This window comes from Grammomys surdaster, unplaced genomic scaffold (assembly GCF_004785775.1).
Source record: "Grammomys surdaster isolate TR1022 unplaced genomic scaffold, NIH_TR_1.0 172, whole genome shotgun sequence".
Taxonomy (NCBI): Eukaryota; Metazoa; Chordata; class Mammalia; order Rodentia; family Muridae; genus Grammomys; species Grammomys surdaster.
The window spans coordinates 230,865-247,333 of record NW_021604620.1 but is presented as its reverse complement, the minus strand read 5'-3'; positions in this window follow the sequence as shown (position 1 = coordinate 247,333).

Sequence of the window (16,469 nt, the reverse complement as noted above, 5' to 3'; positions counted from 1 at the left end):
TCTGAGCTACAGGGTGAGACCCTGTGTTGGTGGGAGCCATGCAAGAAAGGCCGTGGCAAGCAAGTAAGCTTCCTGGAGATGGCCCACTGTTTTGCATGGCAGTGATGGGTGATCTCTGAAGAGGCATGGATCCCTTACAGCTTTGCCTTCCTATGTCTGCCATTGCTGCAGTCCTCATATCTCTGACATAGTCCGTTGTTTCCTGATATGTATGTATGTATGTATGTATGTATGTATGTATCTTATTCACTTTACATTTCCTGGGTTTTTAAATTTTATTTTAAATTGTTTATTATTTATTTAATGTATGTGAGTGCACTGTAACTGTCTTCACACACCAGAAGAGGGCATAGGATCCCATTACAGATGGTTGTGAGCCACCATGTGGTTGCAGAAAATTGAACTCAGGACCTCTGGAAGAGCAGTTAGTGCTCTTAAACACTGAGCCATCTCTCCAGCCACCAACACTTTTGGGGTTTTTAGCCCACTCTGCTGGGAAGATTTACTTTCTTGTATTTGTAGAGTGAAAAATTATGAAGATCATTTTATAGAACTATCTATACATTCTTTCTTAGTTTTTTTTTTTTTCTTTAAAAGGGCATGGAAAATTCTCTCTGAAGCAAGCTAAGAATGTGGACAGGCTAGTTATGGGAACTGGTAGCCAAGCTGGTAACTGCAGTGACAAGGCAAGGCCTCAGTGACAGGGCAGGACACATTCTTGAGAAAGATTAACGTACAGAGAGTTTTCACATGACCCTGACTCTCGTAGGTTGGGTTCCTTTGGAATGTTCTGCTATTTTTATGTTATGCCACCTTAGCAACCCCTCATCCCCCTCCCCATTCCTTGGTTTGTGGTTTTTCCCTTTAAAAACCCCTCTCAAACTGGCTGTCTTTGTCAATTCAGCTCCTGCGTGGGCATATGAATTGACTGGCAGCTAGCTGTCTCTCTCCCGATTAAATCTCGGCCGTCGCTCCAGTTTTCAGTGTCTTGAGTGATTTGTTAGGTGGCCATGACATCCTGAGACTTGAGTGAGGGTCTCCCCTCTGTGGGGGTGTTCAGTATTAATGCTGTTCAGATGAGTTAATGATTTTGTAGAATTCCTGATTTGATTAGATACTTTTAGGAAGTTAGAATAATTGATGGACAGTCTAAGAAGGTGGTTTTAGTCATTTTGTCAGAAAGAAATAATAAAGTTAGAATCAAGAATAGAATGCGTGCCCTTCTCACAGAATAATAAGTAAAGGCTGCATGAGAAGGAGTACAGTGAGCATTCACGAACTACAAGAACGTAAATCACACTCTGAAGAGAAGTAGGCTTGGGACAGATTTATGATCAAGGAAAAATATTCATTCTAGGTCAGGTCAAAGGACGGGGCCACAGGTACACACCATGATAGAGGAAGGCCACGAATATACAGAATTATTGCTATGAACTTATAATGAGCTTACAAAATTATTTGCTTTGAACTTATTATCAACATCCTGCTGTAACTCCCTACTGTGCAATATTTTTTCTTACATAGAGACTTTTAGTCTGAAAAGCTAAAAGCAAAAATAAAATTGTTAGAGCGTGCTCATTAGAGCTTTGCTCTATCCATCAACTGTAAGTATGTATATGTGTTTATATGTCTGTTTGTATGTATGTAGATACATATTTTTGTATGTGTATATGTATGTATATATGTATATATGAAATTGTTAGAACTTGCTTGTTGGAACTCGCTTGTCAAAGCCTGCTTTTCCTCTTCCATTGTGAGTGTGTGTGTATGACTTTCTCTCTTTCCTTTTCTTTCTCACTGGCTCACAAAGAGTTAATAAGCTTTGAGCCTCTCACCAGCTGGCTGCCCTGTGTTGGCCACAGAGTTTCTTGCCAGTCACAGAAGGTACCAGCCCAAGTAACTAAGTTTCTTTTCCTAATTCCCTGCTGCTATCAGTAAGAGTCAATTACCAGAATCCATCAGCTCTGGCTCCAGAATAGTAAAAGAGAGTTAATTGCCAGAAGCCATCAGTTTTGCCTCCAGAAGAGCAGGAGAGAGACAAATTGCCAGGAACTACCAGCTTTTGGTTTGCTGACTCTATGTCCCACCTCAGTTTACCCCTTGTGTCCTTGTGTCAAAGGGATCTTTGACACTGTGTCATAATAAATTAATAAAAATACAAGAGATCCCAAAACATGGTATGACTAAATACCCGATTAATGGCAAAAAGTGTAGATCTACAGGCACTCAGTTAAGTTTGTTCATTAAAATTGTGGATAAATTGCAGATAATCATCAAAATGTAGGCAAGATTCATTTAAGGCACTTGGAAATAAATATGTGTTGTCCATAAACTCTTCTTAGCCTGGTAATAACAAATTGTAAATATCTTTAGGCCAAATGTAACTACTATAATTTTATAAATTCAGTCTTTCTTCAAATAAGATTATCTCTTACTAGAAGCAATCACAGGCCTAAGGAGATTTGAAGCACTTGAATGGATTTTTTTCCTTCTCTTTTAATGAACAGATTAAAAACTTAATCCCAAGGTCTGTCTCTGTGTCAAAGTATAATTGTGGTATGAGTCATTCCAAGTGGGGATATTTTCATGTGCACTTGAGAATCATAAGGCTTTGTGAGGAAAAAATATGACGTTTTGAAAGTTAATTAAGGAGATGATGTTTGGTAATGAATCCTTTGCACTATTGGGCTCTTAGGAAAATAAGACTCTCACTCCAGGATGCTCAAAGCCCAGACGCTTGGTAGCAACTTCCAGAAAAGCTCCCAGCCGTAGCTCCTCTCACACAAGGTGATCCTGAGTTTTTAAGCCCATGAATGACAGGCTTAGCCCACAGGTCAGCAAGTACCAAGGTGAAAATGGCCTCTGATAGTTTGAATGAGAAGGGACTCCTTGGGTCAGGTACTTGAATGCCTGGTGTCCAGTTGGTGGCCCTGTTTGGGTAGGTTTGGGAAGTATGGCTTTGCTGGAGGAGGTATGTCAGTGGGGATGGGTTTTAAGAGCTTAAAGACTTGCATTATTTTGAATACTCTATTTCCTGATTGAGGTTGGAGATATGAGTTCCCAGCTATTCCTGCCACCATGCCTGCTTTCCTGAAGTGATGATGATGGACTCTTGTCACTCTCAAATTGTAAGCCAAAAGTCAACCCTTCCTTCTATAAGTTAGTTGCCTTGGTCATTGTGTTTTGTCACAGTAATAGACAAGTAAGTACTTCATGGCCCATCCTATTCCCAAGCCTTTCCTTGAGGAACAAAGGTAACAGTGACTAGGAATAGGGGTGTGTGTGTGTGTGTGTGTGTGTGTGTGTGTGTGTTGATGCTGAATAATGAATAACTAAAATTTTATTGGGGCTGGCAAGATAGCTCAGCAGTCAAGAGCACTTGTTGCTCAGTCCTGAGGACCAGAGTTGAGATCCCAAGACCCAAGTCAGTCTGCTTATAGGCCCCTGTAACTCTACTCCTAAGGCAGTGGTTCTCAACCTGTGGGTCGTGACCCCTTTTCTCAGGGGTCATATATCAGATATCTTGCATATCAGATATTTTCATTACAATTTATATCAGCAGCAAATTACAGTTATGAAGTAGCAATGAGGATAATTTTACGGTTGGGGGTCACCACAGCATGAGAAACTGTATTAAAGGGTCACAGCGTTGGGAAGGTTGAGAACCACTACCAGAGATCTAGCACCCTCTTCTGGCTTCTGAGCTGTGTACATACACTCGTGTAGACACACAAATACACACCGAGCGCGCGTGCGCACACACACACACAAATAAATAAATAAACAAGTACAATTTAAAACTTTATTGGTGCTCACAGGGTGAAGTACAGGAATCAAGGTCGTTTGGATTGTAAAGGGGAGCTGCTGAGGCTCACTATGCAGAGACTATAGGAGGAGCTAAGGTGGGAAGAGTAAGGGAAGAAGAGGAAAAGGAAGAGGAGGAGCGAGGGGAGAGGGCAAAGAGGTAGGAGGATGAAGAGCCACATAGGTATGGAGAGCAGTCCCGGATAACAACTTATATCTAGGTTAGTTAATTGGTTAACACCTCTAATTGTGTGAGCATCTTGCTATTGAGCATTACCAAGTATATAAAGCCTTTGGTTAATCATTAACCATTAGAGTCTCATTCATACCGGGTACCACGTGAATGGTGGGATGGTCTGGGCACAGGTAGCCCAACCTTGTAGAGACAGTGTGGAAGATTGGCAGAGCCATCTCCCATGCTGGCGTCTTGTGGGCGGCGTCTCTGGCAGCCTGAGCTGGCGGCTTGAGCAGACAGCCTGAGTGGAGCAGTTCGAACAGCAGCAGTACAGCCACCTCAGCTCGTGGCCGCAGGCCTAGGCTAGTTGGAAACATGGCGGCTGATTAAGAAAAGTCAGATTGAATGTCGTGTTTTAAATATCTCCCGCAACAAGAGACCACAGCAATGATCTTCAGAGTAGGCAACCAACAACCCTAGCACTTTTCCTTTTGCTTGTGGAGAGGACTGCTGGCTATATGGGGGTGATGACCAGGTGACACACTTGTTGCTTTTTCAGACGTTAACTCCCTTTCTTTAAGTAAATTTGTGCAGTAAACACAAAGAGAGGCAGTCTGGCTTTAGTGGGAAAGAGCTTGACCCAGACAACGTTGAAGCATTTCACAACTCTGCTGCTGTGCTGGCTAGTTTTATGTCGACTTGACACAAACTGAAGTCATCTGGAAAGTGGGAACCTCAATTAAGAAAATGACTTCCACAAGACTGGCCCATGGGCGAGCTTGTGGTACATTTTCTTAATAGTGATTGGTGAGGTAGGGCTCAGGCCACTGTGGTTGGTTCTACTCCAGGGAAGGTTGTCCTGGGGTATATAAGAAAGCAGACGCAGTTGGGGCTGGAGAGATGGCTCAGGGGGTTAGAGCACTTGTTGCTCTTTCATGCAGCACACTCAGGGTCAATTCCTAGTACTCACATGGTGGCTCAAAGCCATCTGTAAATGCAGTTTCAGAGGATTAATGCCTTCTTTTAGCCTTCACTGGTACCAGGCATACATGGGGTGCACATATGTACATGCAGCCAAACATACATATAAAATAAAATAAATAATAAAAAAAAGTTAATGGAAGGAAGGAAGGAAGGAAAGAAGGAAGTGAGAGGGTGAGGGAAGGAAAAAGTGGGCTGAGCAAGCCTTGGGGAGCAAGCCAGTAAGCAGCACTCTTCATGGCCTCTGCTTCACTTCCTGCCTCCATGTTCCTGCCTTGAGTTCCTAGCTTGACTTTCTTTAATGATGGACTATGATGGGTAAGTATAAACCAAATAAACCCTTTTCTCCCCAATTTGCTTTTGGTCATGTTTCATCATAGCTATAGAAACCCTGCGTCCTTGAACAATATTCATAGAGTTTCCGGGATCCAGTTTCCTCAAAGTGTCCAAATTTCTGCAAAATGAAGGTGGTAGCCACACTGTCCCCAATAAGATGGCTGATGATCCATTTGTTCTACTAATGAGAACATATAGCAGGCCTCAGGTGGGACAGGAACTGTCTCTACAAGTGTTAGAATCCTCATGCAGGCCTGGGACATGGAGACCCTTAATCTTGCAAGTGTTAAGTCCTTGGGTATTAAGAGCCCAAGCCCTTGGCAGCAGCCAGTGTTAACAGATCTCAGCCTGTGGTCTAAGACCTTGGTCCTATGACGTGGCATCTCTCTGGAACACTTCTGGTGACGTGTGCCTCTGATTCTCTTCTGTGACTTTCCATACCCTTTTACTCTTCTTGAGTCATCTCTTCCCTCTCTCTATCATCTATTTTCACATCCCTTCTCCCTGGCTTGGTTGCTTTTGAATGGTTCAGCTACTCCTTCAGCCTGACTTCCTCTACAGTTCAGTGACTTGCTGTTGAGAGGACTTATATCCACCTCTGTGCTTGAGAGCTGCTGGGAACCAGTGTGCTCTTCACGAGCTGGATACACAACATGGCTGGGGTCACTCAGGTACAGATGACCACTTTTGATCAGCCACCAGGTGGGCCTGGTAATGAGCTAGCGGATGGCACCAGATGGTCTGAAGTCCAAGGTGTGTAACTGCAGGATCTTTATCTATTGGTCTGACAACATTTCCATTGAGAATGTAAATCTGAATGTGTGGGGGTTTTTCTTTTCTTTTTGCTATCTTTTTGTGCATGTCTATTAGTGACCTCAAAAGGAACATGAATATTATTATAAATGTAAACTTTTATTCACCAGATGCAATTGTCATCTTGGAGGCTTGCTACTGAATAAGGTCACTCTTTCTAGCTCTTTCTGAACTCTGGCTGGCTGATTGATTCAAACTGGCTTCTTTTGGCTTCTGACTGAATTGCTCTGCAGAGCCTCAAACTAACTCTGGCAGTCTGTTCTAATCTTATGGCTCATTCTCATTCTCTGACTCATTTTGTCTTCACCTGCAACCTGTCTCTGTAAAACTGTTCCGGTAAAACTCTCTCTCTCTCTCTCTCTCTCTCTCTCTCTCTCTCTCTCTCTCTCTCTCTCTCGTAGCCTATCTTTCCTCTCTGTTCCCATGAAAGTTGGGTATATCCTATTTCTGACTCATTCTGTCAAATCTTTGTTTGATTTGTCACTTTGTCTGCCCCTCAATTACACATCATTGTTTGGGATTAAAGGTGTACAATAAAGGTGTGTCTATATTCCAGCCAGAGGAATTAAAGATGTGACATTTCAGCCAGATTGCAAAGACATGGAAAGTCTTTTGATATGATCCCCTGCCAGAGTAGCCATTTTGCTGGATTAAAATTCTTCTCCGTACGATCAATTTTGGAATCACTCATCAACTTTAGCAAATAGAGAGTCACAAATACAGAATCTGTGATTAGCAGTAATCTATTTTGTATTCTCTATGCAAAAAGAACATACTCAGCTGATGTGATGTCACATGCTTGTAATCACAGTACTCAGAAGGCTGACGCTGGAGAATCTAGTGAGTTCTAGAATGTTCTGGGCTACATGATGAGATTCTGTCTCAAAAATATAGAACAGAGGCCAGTAAGATGGGTTAAAGCAGTTGTTACCAAACCTAACAACCTGAGTTTGATTTCTAGGACACACATGGTGGAAGGGAAAAACTAACTCCCAAAAGTTGTCCTCTGGCTACCACACACATACCATAGCAGAGCACCCCCTGATACAAATAACGAACATAATAGTAATAAAGCCTAGAGACTGTTGGAAGATTCGAGGGAGGGAAGGAACATCTAGACTGGAGGATTTTAACAGGTACATGGTGCTGTGGAGGACATGAAAGATGCTTAAGAGAACAGACAACATGACTTTTATGTGGAAAGATGGAAAAGATGGAAAGTTTATGTCAGTTGAATATGAGGGGATAGAAGATGGTTTTACTACAATGAACAGAAAACTTGAGATGTGGCTTAAATAATCAAGAGTCCTTATTCGCTCCTGTGCATGGGAACTCAAGGAGCAATGTGGGCTTCAGGCAGAACTTGATCTCACAAGTCCTTTCATGGCAATCTTAGCAAGTTTCCCATTCTGGTTCTAGATGGAAGTGAAGAGGAAGAAGAGAGACAGGGAGGGAGAAGACCAGGCTCCATAATATGGAAGACAACAGAGATAAAAGACGGAGGAAGAGGCAGGAACACCCAGGTAAGAGAGGAACTGAGAAGGCAAGGGTAGAGACTGTCTGGAGGAGTCTCTGTCCAGTTATCCTTGTGTACCTAGTCCCTGCAACAAAGCCTGAATGCAATGGTATTCGTGGAACTATCTGAATGAATATCACAGCAGAGTCAGAAGGCTCGAAGGACGGTAGGAAGTAAGGTGAAGGAGTAAAGTGATCAAATATCTTAAACACTGGAAGAAAAAGGTATTTCTCCTGCTTCTACTGTGTGGAAACTTCTTCCATTATGGGAAATGTGGTAATCCTGTGGATTTTGAAAAAGGGCTGTCCCTTGAGTCAAAAGAGCCTTGGCTCTGGTTTAAGCCTCTCACTGGGTGAGTCATGAATTTTAACAGTGCTGACTGATCAAAGCACCTCAAAGAACTCCACTCTTTTTTCTTAGACAATCTGATAAGCATGCTGACGATCCCTGGTTACAGTCAAAACATGTCTCGACCTCTTTGTGGTCTATGTTTAGTAAGAATTCCTTTGACTTTTCCCAATCTACATTTTTAGCTATCAGCATTCTTTTCTAATCCGTAAACCTGTACAGTGCCTCTCTTAAGCCCCACAGTAATCTAATTTTCTAAAGAAAACTTCTTTGGATGAAAATAGCTGTACCAGGGACTGGCAAGATGACCTGAATTTGAGCCTCAAAACCCATATAAAGGTAGGAGGAGAGAATCGATCCCACACAGTTTTCTTCTGATCTCCACAGGAGTGCCCTGGAACAAGACCCCTCCTCCTCATATCATGCACACCAAAGATAATGGAGACAATCTGAAGCCTAGGCGGTCTTCCCTCCTAGTACTGTGTGAGCTGAAGTCTCCAGAAGCTCATCAGGAGGGCTCCCTCAATATTTACTGATGAGGGAAAGAGGAGGCCTGTGGCAATAATATACTACTCTCCTGGGATGGATCTCCCCATTGTTCCATTTTAAAAGTTGCCCCATCGCTGCCCCCCATAATAGGAACTATATGCTGTATCTACTTAGCCCTAAAAGAAGCCAATAGGCCCTTTAATCTTTATTTTTTTTCAGACAATGTACATGCTGTTAATTTGCTTTCCTGGTTATCAAGATCCTTTGTCAAATTAGATGCCAATCCACTTTTCCCTCTGCTCTTATAAACTCTACTAATTAAGGTCGAAGTCTACCATGACCAGATAGCCTCTGGGCTCAGGGCAATATGGGAGACTCCCTTCATTAGTGGGGTTTCTCCTTCTCTGACCTTGTCTGGGGAATTCTAAGCCCCACAAATGCCTCTACCTGAGGAATGTCACATAGTCTCAATTAAATTACAGGACCAATTTCCTTTCTCCTGATAAAACCTGTTCAACCAGCACCTGAGATTCCTGAAATGCTTCCCCATGCTAATGAGGCATTCCAGGTACCCTAAGCCCCCAGGCAATGACCTTTGCCCATCCTAGATATCCCTATCCTCGGTCCCCCAACACTTTATAAGCCTTGAATCACCCTAAGTAAATTTGATCTGCCTCCTGATAGCTGGTCTCAGTGTGGTCATTCACTGTTTGTTCTCACAGAGCTTCCAAACCCTCGCTGAACATTTCTGCTTCTTTTGCTTTTGTGGACCAAATAGGCCAAAGATCCACGAGGGTGTGGAGACTCACACTCCTATAGGTTTCTACCCTTTTACAGGAGCCAATCAGGTTCTGGTTCAATACCATTCCCAGCGTAGAGGCTGACTATGATGACACCTCCCCTTTATAAAACAAAAAGGGGACAACGTGGATCCAGAAAGCCTTGTGACAAGGCAGGATGGAGGGGCGTGGTGTCTGGAGCAAGAGTGAGGTTGAAACGTATCCAAACCCAAAAATCTCATCCTGGGACCAGCAGGAAAGAGTAGGGCTGCTTCCTCTGTGCTCCAAGCCTGTGTGTCCCAGCTCATGTGTGCCTTAGGGCCCCCACCTCTGCTGTCCTTGAGGTGGTCAACAAGGACAAGTTCAGCTAGCACCTAGAATTCCTCTTCATGCAAATGAAACACTCCTAGCATCTGCGCCTCAGTCAATGATATATACCCCTAAATATATATATTTACCCCTAAAGCCCCTATCCACTCCCCAAGGTTTCTATAGTCCTCGTTTTCCCCAATATAGAGAGCTGTTTCACTGAAAACTGTCTACAGTGAAGGCGGTTTTTCCCTCACTCACACCAACCTGATTCTGCCTAACCCACACACCTGGGCTAACCTGGGCTAAGCTTCATTCCCTCCAGTCCAGCCAGGTATGCAATGGTTCCTGGATACCCCGAGGGGAAAAGTAGACCCACCCCCCAAAGCCATACCTACTTAAGACATTCTATGAGCCTTACTTAATGACTACGGAGAACCAGAACATACAGGTTGGGAGCCAAATTATCTTGGGCTACTTTAGCCCCTGAAATAGCCATTCGCCGCCGATGTTTATGTGTGACCTAACATCCTTGTGACTTTCAGGTCAAATCCTTTGGGAATGTACAAACGGGCCCCTCACTTCCAATGTGCAGTTGTCATCTATCGCAGGGCTCTCAGGGTCATGCTTGGGGTTTAATAATAAAGACATAAAGATATCCGTGTAGCATAAGGCTTTGCCTGTTTTCTGGGGCAGTCCTCAGCTAGCCCCCTAATATAACCCGACTGCTCTGCAATTGCGTCTCTCCATGTGGGTCTCACTACTTTACCTGCCTTGCTCCCGTTCTGCCGTCTATCTCCGGCCTCTCTGCCTTGCTCCCGTTCTGCCGTCTATCTCCTGTGTCTGTCTTCTGCCTCAGCTCCAGTTGCCAGCTCTTTATTATGCAGAAAGTCACACCCCTTACTCATCCAGTTGGCATTGGGGGCTATGTGACCTACCCAACCTACTCCATGGCATCTTGCCTTTCTTTTGGGGCAGGTGAGGAAGTGGCAAACATTTACATAGCCTGGTGCCGCCGGCCTAGCAATCAACAATTGATAATACAGGGACAAGTCTTACACTATGTGCAGGGGTATATTGTCCCTGCCATCAGATAACATCTGAAGCCTATAGCAGATTTCCCATTTTACTGTAACCCACTCTTCTGATGTGTTTGGAAATTGTCTTGGTGTTAGTGTGCAGGCAATTCCACCGGCCTGCTCTCAGGGATATGACAGCTGCTTACACCATGACCTGCTGTAGCCGCCAGGTGTGCCGGTGTGGGCATTGGATAAAAGGACCACACACCACCCCAGCTCTCTGTCTGTTTTCTGTGTGCTCTCCCCACTCTGCCCTCTCTCTCTGCTCTCATGACTCTCTGTTCCCTGTCTGTCTGTCTGTCTGTCTGTCTACATGTCCACTTGGCTGCCTCTATCCTTCCTCACTCCTCTCCCCTTCCCCAGTAAACCACTTTTACACCAGATCTGTTGCATGGCGTAGTTTCTCAGTGGTATACCTTGGCATGGGCCCACCAAAGGTACCTCCACTTCCTGCATTATATTTTGTAACACTTGGTTTATAACATTCCTTGTCCTGTTGCTATAGAAACGTCATAGTTGTTACTGTGTTGGAATGTGATTTTAAGGATAACCTGAGTCTGTGTTCTCCGGTGTGATCATCCATATTTGGCTCCAGAATAAACCATTTCTTTGATTCCCTTTGAGACAACTATCTCACAACTCAGTTTACGTATCTTCTGGCCTTTGCCCTGTGGATTTCTATACGCCCTCTTTAGGCATGGTGGGGAGAAATTAGTAGCAACCTGCTCTCGGCTAAGCAGTAAATCTAGTTCCCTTATTAATTTCCATTTCCTAATTTTCATGGAATGCAGGGAAAGTGCTGTGTTGAATCAGGATTCTGATAATAAGCAGAACAGGAAACAGGCTGGCTTGTATACCTGGGCAAACGAGGGGAGAAACAAGAATGAAAGGAAGTTAGTCGTTTCCAGTCTTCTTTCCTAGCAGGGCAGGAGCCAGAGTCAGAACGGCACAAGAAAATAATGGCTTAGTTAACACTGGGAGGTTCCAGGTTACTTCTTTTGTGTGAAGATTAAAGCAGATAGAAGGGACTTTTTATTTATTTATTTATTTATTTATTTATTTATTTATTTATTTTTCAGACAGGGTTTCTCTGTGTAGCCCTGGCTGTCCTGGAACTCACTCTGTAGACCAGGCTGGCCTCGAACTCAGAAATCCACCTGCCTCTGCCTCCCAAGTGCTGGGATTAAAGGCGTGCGCCACCACCGCCTGGCTTAGAAGGAACTTTATTATCAGCTCAGTTTCCCTGGGCCTGTTGGGAAACCTGCCCATTCCCTCTCTAGTTCTGAGCTCTCAGGTAAACTAAAGAGCTTCACTTCAGCTTGGTGATGTAGGACGTTGATGTGAATGACTCCACCTGGCCTGGGACTGTTGGAACCAGGGAGGCTTAGAGGAATTCTCTGTTTTTATTTAGCCGCGGGGAATCATTCCCCATGGAGGCTGGAGAAAGCAGCTCTTTTGTTTTCTAATTTTTGATAAAATACATATGCATGCAGTTTACCACTTCAACCCTGGGGGGAAAAGCAAAGACTCCGCCCCAGCCATCTTTCTACTTTTTTGTTCTGAGACAGGGGCTCATTAAGTTGTCAGGCAGCCTTGAATGTGCTGTCCTCCTGCCTCAGCTTCCCAAGTATTTGGAATTACTGGTATGTACCACCACTTCTGACTTAGTAATCCTCCTGCCTTAACATCAGATATATTTGAAATATGAGCATATATTACAGTGCCTGACTTTCCTTTTCTAAAGAGGAAGAAGGAGGAGGAGGAGGAGGAGGAAGAAGAAGAAGAGGAGGAGCAGGAGGAAGAGGAGGAGCAGGAGGAAGAGGAGGAGCAGGAGGAAGAGGAGGAGAAGAAGAAGAGGAGGAGGAGGAAGAGGAGGAGAAGAAGAAGAGGAGGAGGAGGAAGAGGAGGAGGAGGGGAGGAGGAGGAGGGGAGGAGGAGGAGGAGGAGAAGAAGAAGGAGAAAAAGGAGGAGGAGGAGGAGGAAAAGGAGGAGCAGGAAGAAGAGGAGGAACAGGAGGAAGAGGAGGAGGAGGACAAGGAGAAGGAGAAGGAGAAGAAGAAGAAGCAGAGAAAAAGAAAAGATGTAGCACACTCTACCCAGCAAGCAACTTGTCTCTTTTACTTAATAATGCATCTTTGCAGCATGATATTTAAAAGTGAAAGGATTTACTTTCATGCTACTGTCTTTGATGTAAAAATAGTTACTTTTCAGAAAAGCAAATGACTTTTAGGAAAATTCCACTTGAAATAATCTTCTAAAAATGTCAATGTTAACTTTACTTCTTAAGAGGACAGAGAGACTTTGAACCAGAATAAGGATGGAGGTTATATGTCCATGTGTGGAGGAAAAGGCACTCTGGTGTTTATATATGGATGCAGACATTAAGAGTGATGGGTTCGAGGTAGGCTGCCCAGAGACCTCCTCCTCCTCCTCCCCCTCCTCTTCCCCCTCCTCCTTTCCTCCATGTTCCCTCCCCACCTCCTTCCCTTAGACCCGATCCCCCAGTCTCCTCCCTAGCACTGCAACAAACCACCAGCTGCAGCCTTCCCTACTTGTTGCTTTGTTCCAGACTCCAGCTCTAGGAGGCACCACCCCCTGCTAACCCAAGGGCCTCTCCTCTCAAGACAACAAGTAGGCGGAAGGCAGACCCACACTTCTCTTACTGCTCCAGAGATCAGTCCTCTTAGTCTTATCCCCAGCTCTGTTGCTAGAAACTTGCTGTGATCTCCCCTTCCTCTCTGACCCCAACCCCAAAGGATCACAAAGACCTTCTCCTCCACACTTCCTTTCACCAACTTATCCCAGTACCCCAGCCTCCAACAAGAACATTCCCTGTGAACCAGATGAACAAGCCAGGACAACAGGCAATTCTCAGCATCATGCTCTCCAAAATCCAGAGGGAAACAGAAACCCAGGAACAAAACACCCACCCAACGGAGACAAATCTAGAAGGCAGCACCTAGACCTATAATCATCCCAAAACCAGACACCTAGACATTAGCATAAAAAAATCAAAACCATCCAGGGCAATCAGTCTCTACTAGAGCCCAGCTATCCTACCACAGCAGGCTCTGAATATTCCAACATAGCAGAAGCACAAGAAAAAGCTTACAACAGCCTTTATGAATGTGATAAGAGGTCCTTAAAGAGGAAATGAATAACTCCCTTAAAGAAACCCAGGAAAACACAATTAGATTATGAAAAGGAAATGAACAAAACTGTTCAACTGTTCTGAAATTGGAAATAGAATCAATAAAGAAAACCCAAACTGAGGGAAATCTGGAAAAATTATTTAGGAATTTGAACAGGAAGCACAGGGGCAAGCTTCACCTACAGAATACAAGAGACAGACGACAGAACCTCAGGCACTGAAGATATAATTGAAGAAATGGATACACATCTGTCAAAGAAAATGTTAAATCTAAAAAGACTCCTGACAAAAAAACTCCAGGAAATCTGGGACACCATGAGAAGACCAAATCTAGGAATAATATCTATAGAGGAAGGGGAATAAACTCAGCTCAAAGGCACAGAAAATGTTTTCAACAAAATCATAGAAGAAAAAATTTCTAATCTAAAGAAGGAGTTGCCTATAAAGGTATAAGAAGCATACAGAGCACCAACCAGATTGGACCAGGAAAGAAAGTTCCCTCTGCACATAATAATCAAAACACATACAGAACAAAGAAAAATATTAAAAACTACAAGGGAAAAAGACCATCATATATAGGCAGATTTATTAGAATTACACTTTACTTCTCAATGGAGACTCTAAAAGACAGAAAGACTTGGACAGCTGTCCTGCAGACACTAAGAGATCACGGATACCACACCAGACTACTATACCCAGCAAAATTTTCAATCACCATAGATGGAGAAAATAAGATAGCTCATGGTAAAGTCAAATTTAAACAACATCTATCTACAAATCCAGCCCTACAGAAGATGCTAGAAGGAAAACTCCAACCTAAGGAGGTTAACTACAACCATGAAATAATCTCACAGCAGCAAAATCAAAAGAAGGAACACACACACCACCACCACCAAAATAACAGTCATTGGTCATTGGTATCTCTCAATATCAATGGCCTCAATTCTCCAATAAAATTGTACAGATTAACAAAATAGATGTGAAAATAAGATCCATCCTTCTGCTGCGTTAAAAACATACACTTCAAGACCCAGGATAGACATTACCTCAGAGTAAAGGGTAGAAAAAGATTTTCCAAGTAAATGGATTTCAGAAGAAGCTAAGCTAGTGTAGCTATTTTAATATGTAACAAAACAGACTCCAAACCAAAACTAATCAAAAGATACAGTGAAGGGTACTACATATTTACAAAAGGGAAAATCCACTAAGATGACATTTCAGTTCTTAACATTTATGCCCCAAACACAAGGGCACCCATGTTTGTAAAAGAAACACTACTATGGGTTAAATCACATATTGACCCTCACACAACGATAGACTTCAATACCCTATTCTCACCAATTGACAGGTCATCCAGGCAAAAACCAGACAAAGAAATACTGAACCTATCAGACATTATAAACCAAATATACCTAATAGAAATTTACAGAACAGTTCACTCAAACACAGAAGAATATTCCTTTCTACTCTGCACCTCATGGAACATTCTACAAAGCTGACCACATATTCAGACATTAAGCAAGTTTCAATAGATCCAAGAAAACTCCCTGCATCTTATCAGACCACCATGAATTAAAGCTGGATATCAACAATGATAGAAACAACAGAAAGCTTACAAACTTGTGGAAACTGGACAACTCTCTACTGAACAAAAAATGGGTCAATACAGAAATAAAGTAAAGTCTTTCTAGAATTCAGTGAAAAATGGAGGCTCAACATACCCAAACTTATGGGCCACAATGAAAGCAGTGTTACAAAGGGTGTTCAGAGCACTAAGTGCCTACATAAAAAGATTGGAGAGATCTCACACTAGCAACTTAACAGCACACCCAAAAAAAGTAGATGGCAAGAAACTGAGGGCTGAGGGCTGAAATCAGTAAAAGAGAAACAAAGTACAAAGAAGCAATGAAAGGAAGAGTTGGTTCCTTGAGAAAATCAACAAGATAGACAAATCCCTATCCTAACTAACTAAAAAAAAACAGAAAAAAAGAATATCCAAATTAATAAAATCAGAAATGAAAAGGGGACATAAAAACAGACATGGAGGAGATCCAGAGAAGTATATCTACTTTAAAAACCTGTACGCTACCAAATTGGAAAATATATAGGAAATGGATACTTTACTTGATAGGTACCACTTACCTAAGTTAAATCAAGATCCAGTAAACAATTTGAATAGACCTATAACCCTGGTGAAATAGAAGCAGACATTAAAAGGCTCACAACCAATAAAGGTCCTGGACAGATGGATCTAGTGCAGAATTCTACCAGACTTTCAAGGAAGAGTTAATCCCAATGCTCCCCAAATTATTCCACAAAATAGAAACAGAAGAACATTGACCAATTCATTTTATGAAGTCACAATTACTCTGATATCCAAATGACACATAAAGAGTCAACTAAGAAAGACGCTTACAGACTAATTTCCCTTATGAACATAGATGCAAAAATACTTAATAAAATACTTGCAAATGGAATCCAGAAACACATCAAAAACATCATTCACCATTATCAAGTAGGCTTCGTCTTAGAGATGCTTGGATGGCTCAAAATACAAAAATCAGTAAATATAACCTACCATATAAACAAAGAAAAAAACCCACACGATAATCTCATTAGATGCAGGAAAAGCCTTTGACCAAATCTAATACCCCTTCATGTTAAACGTCTTGGAGAGATCAGGGACACA